Raw genomic sequence first — 4,352 nt, 5'->3', positions numbered from 1 at the left:
TCTTTTGTTTCTGCTTCTTTCGCTCAACCTTATATTTCTATTTGTTTGTGTTGTTGCATGTGTTTGTAGTTTATTTACTCTCATTGTTCTATAGCACTTCTTTCCATGAATATACCACAAATTATTTCTCTCTTCCCCTTATGGACATTTTAGCCATTATGAATAGTGCTACCATAGAATTTCTTGTACATAGCTTTTGATGAACTATTAAGCACACATCTCTGTTTGATAGGAATATATTAATCAAGGTCTAGTCAAGAAACAGAAATCACACAGCAATGAACAGGGAAAGTTTAATGTGAAGAATTACTAACCACTAACAGAGAATTCGTTACAATAAGGAGTTAAGAAACTCCCAAGATTATACAAATAACAGATACAAGGAGCAGCTCTTACCTAGGACTGAGGCAGACCACCCAAGGAAGGAACAAACTTGGAAGAGGGCTTTATGATAGCCAAATTGAGGTGCAGGCCTTATTGAAGAGGGTGCGGTTATGGCCCTCTGGCTAGCACAGAAGTTCAGTGAGATGCTGATTACATTCCACCCTCTGGCATCCAGTTGGGTCGCTGGCCAACTGCTCAGGAAGCTGCTGGTGGGGGGCATCGTACTTTCTAGGAAGCCAGCTGGGGCTCTGGCAGAAATCTCTAGTAACCTTCACCCGTAAGGGGACTGCTGAAATCGACGGAGATGAGTGCCACAGGATGTCCCCGCTGCTGCAGGAACAAGGAGAGAGAGGAAAACACCAGAACCAGGAAGACAAACCACTGCCTCCCGCACCTCTCCTGCAGCACCCCCTGTGACAAAGCTCTGCATTGGGCCACCTGGCAGAGCACAAAGGTCCTCAGGATCCGGCTCCAGCACGACGTGCAAAGCCATGAAGAGAGAATTTGGAGCTGAGAGGCTATAAATCACCAACTGGGACACCCCAGGGCTTTATTAGGGGGCATTTCAACGTCAATATTTTCATTGTTTCCTTGTAAAACCAAAGTTATACAGTGTAGGCCAGGCTTCATCTCCCAGACTTTTTCTCCTCTTTCCCCTGAGTTCAAATTTCTAGCATCCTAGAATGAATAGAATTTCTTAGCAGCTGGGCTCAACATGTTAAACCTTCATACAACCGTCTTCCCTTGTGAAGAAGGATCTGTCGCTTTGGGAACGTTCATCATCTCCGCCCCCTTGTCTATCAGCAGGAAACGCTATCAAGGTTGTTTTAAAGACCATTTTTGCTTCTAGTTCCAGCCACTTAGACATATTTTGAATCATTTATAAAATCCACTTAACCAAGTTGTTGACAAAAAAATTAAGTAAGATGACTCCTGTGGGGATACTGCTTGACAAGTGTCCTCAAGTTGATAATCCTACCGAGATTTGTCACTTGATTTTTTTTTTTAACCCATTTTCCATATGTATCACACGAGGGTGATTTTCTTCTCTGTATATCACATAAATCTTCAGATGCTTGGAGCTGCGTCCTGGAAAGACACACTATAAATATACTTAAAGTATTATTTATAAAGTCAAAATATTTCTGTTGCTTGTTTCAGGGGTCAGATTCAAGCAATGCCCCAGTGTGTTGATAGATGTATGCACTCTAGCTTCTTCAAGGACATTATTCAAGGACAGATGTTCTTTTTCAGAGCACCACATGAAAACACATAGAGTTTTGGAGTTTTGGCTAGGAAGGCAGCCTTCCTGACCAGAACGTTAGTGGCAAAGGTTGAGGACTTTGTTTCATTAGACACAGTATCTTCTACATCTAGATTTGTTTGGCTTATGGCAGATGTTCAGTAAGCAATAGTTCGACGGTAGGAAGGAAGGAAGGTAAAAGGAAAGGAAAGAAGAAATGTAGGGACAGACAGAAGGACAAATAGAGGGTAAATGGAAGAAAGAAGGATCTTAAGTAAAACCAGCTCCTTTCTATGGAACTCTTAAAAAAAAATTTTTTTTTTAATGTTTTATTGATTTTTGAGAGCAAGAGAGACAGAGCACGAGCAGGGGAGGGGCAGAAAGAAAAGGAGACACAGAATCCGAAACAGGCTCCAGGCTCTGAGCCGTCAGCACAGAACCCCAAGCGGGGCTCAAACTCACAGACCGTGAGATCATGACCTGAGCCGAAGTTGGACGCCCAACCGATGGAGCCACCCAGGCTCCCTAGGGAACTCGTACACACAAACAAGAAAGAGATTGAAAGAGCTACCTGCCATGGCAGAAAACAACTCCACAGAATCATCGCCTGAAGTGCCTTAGTGCCACTAAGTGCCAGTCCGTAGCGTCTGGGGCCGTGGGCGAGCTCCTGAATGTCAGGAACCTTGTGTACTTCATCTCTGTGCCCCGCAGTTTCCTCCTTCATTTCCGTTTAAATTGATATTTGTTAAACTGTCTTCTGGAATTGAGGTGGAAATTCTAACAAGGAGGAAAAGACACTGTTATACCACTTCTGGTGAAAATGGTATCAGAAAACCAAGTTTTCTACATGGTGTAACATGTCTCAAAATTACATACCGTGCTTCCCCCTCTGCCACTCAAGCCGGAATGACTGGTCATATTTTAAGGGGGAAAAAACCACACCCATGGGATCATTTAATTTCAGTTTCCTTCCACTGGTTCTGTCACCTTTTGCCCACCTCAGGCATTAAGTGCCTGTGAAGCCGTCACTAACCCGTGTACCGAGACATGCTTTGATCTGTTCCAGGAGGTGAACGCAATACCTCACAGTGTGTGACTTTTTTCTTTTTTATAGTGAATTCCTTTTGCAGTGGTTTTTTTTTTCTTTTGAAAAAAATGTTCATTTATTTTTGAGAAACAGGGAGGAAGGGGAGGGGCAGAGAGAAAGGGAAATGAAGGATCTGAAGCGGGCTCTGTGCTGATGGTGGAGAGTCTGATGCGGGGCTCGAACCCACCAACCAGGAGATCATGACCTGAGCGGACCTCAGACGCTTAACCGACTGAGCCAGCCAGGTGCCAACTATTTCAGCTTGTAAACGCTTCCATATGTAACTCATCTACCGCTCCGTCAATTATGTAAGGTAGATAGGGATTATTATTCCTAGGAGAAAATTTGAGGGTCGAAAATGTTAAATACATTTTCCGAGGCTCACAAATTTAAATGTACATGGGGCCAGGCAGGTAAGGCAAACGCGCAAAACTGATTTTTGAGGTAAATGTGTGAAACAGGGTGCAAAACATAGGAATCTTGTTGAGGAATTGGAAAGCGTTAACTCTGAACACATTCAAATTCATATTTAAAACATTTATTTTGGGGGTGCCTGGGTGGCTCAGTCGGTTAAGCGTCCGACGTCGGCTCAGGTCGTGATCTCCCGGTTGGTGACTTTGAGCCCTGCGTCGGGCTCTGTGCTGACAGCTCAGAGCCTGGAACCTGCTTCAGATTCCCCTTCCCTCTCTGCTCCTCTTCTCCTTACACCTCTGTCTCTCTCTCTCTGTCTCTCTCTCTCTCTCAAAAATAAACATTAAAAAAATTAAAGTAAATAAAAAAATTATTTTTAGTTGTATAACATACATATAACATAAAATTCACCATTTTAATCACTTTTGAGTTTACAGTTCAGTGGCATTAAAGACATTTACATCATTGTGCAATTATCACGACCATCCATCCCCAGAGCTCTTTTCATCTTGCAAAACTGGAACTCAGGACTTGTTAAACAATTACTCCGTATTCTCTCCCCGTCCCCTGGCTCCCCGTCCTTAGCAGCCATCCCATTTTTTGGCTCTATAAATTTGGTTAGTCTAGGTACCTCACGTAAGTGGAAACATACAGTGTTTGTCTTTTGGTGACTGGCTTATTTCACTTAGCAGAATGTCCTCCAGATTCATCCACGTGCGAGTGTATGTCAGAATTTCCTTCCTTTTTTTTTTTTTTTTTTTTTCCAACATTTTTTATTTATTTTTGGGACAGAGAGAGACAGAGCATGAACGGGGGGAGGGGCAGAGAGAGAGGGAGACACAGAATCGGAAGCAGGCTCCAGGCTCCGAGCCATCGGCCCAGAGCCTGACGCGGGGCTCGAACTCACGGACCGCGAGATCGTGACCTGGCTGAAGTCGGACGCTTAACCGACTGCGCCACCCAGGCGCCCCAGAATTTCCTTCCTTTTTACGGCTGAATAATATTCCGTTGTATGTATAGACCACATTTTGTTTATCCACTTACCCACTGATGGACATTTGGGTTCCTCTCACCTCCTGGCTGTTGGGAACCATGCTGCTATCAACGTGGGTATACAAATATCTCCTTGACACTCTGTGTTTAATACTTTTGGGTACATACTCAGAAGTGGAATTGCTGGATCATGCCATGAGATCAGGGTCATTCTATGTTTAGTTTTTCTGAGGA

The 4,352-nt window shown here is 43.7% G+C and overlaps 1 long non-coding RNA gene across 1 annotated transcript; it reads right to left on the bottom strand.

Annotated features, from left to right (window-relative positions):
* Positions 1–273: 273 nt before the first annotated feature.
* Positions 274–2,399, bottom strand: LOC131508380 (uncharacterized). The gene is made up of 2 exons (XR_009259985.1): positions 2,199–2,399; positions 274–1,473 (listed from the first exon to the last, which is right to left on the bottom strand). It is a non-coding gene; the product is annotated as an uncharacterized LOC131508380 (long non-coding RNA).
* Between the last annotated feature and the right edge of the window lie 1,953 nt (positions 2,400–4,352).

The sequence above is a fragment of the Neofelis nebulosa genome, chromosome 4 (genome assembly GCF_028018385.1).
Source record: "Neofelis nebulosa isolate mNeoNeb1 chromosome 4, mNeoNeb1.pri, whole genome shotgun sequence".
Classification (NCBI taxonomy): Eukaryota; Metazoa; Chordata; class Mammalia; order Carnivora; family Felidae; genus Neofelis; species Neofelis nebulosa.
This window is presented reverse-complemented; position numbering and strand designations above follow the sequence as displayed.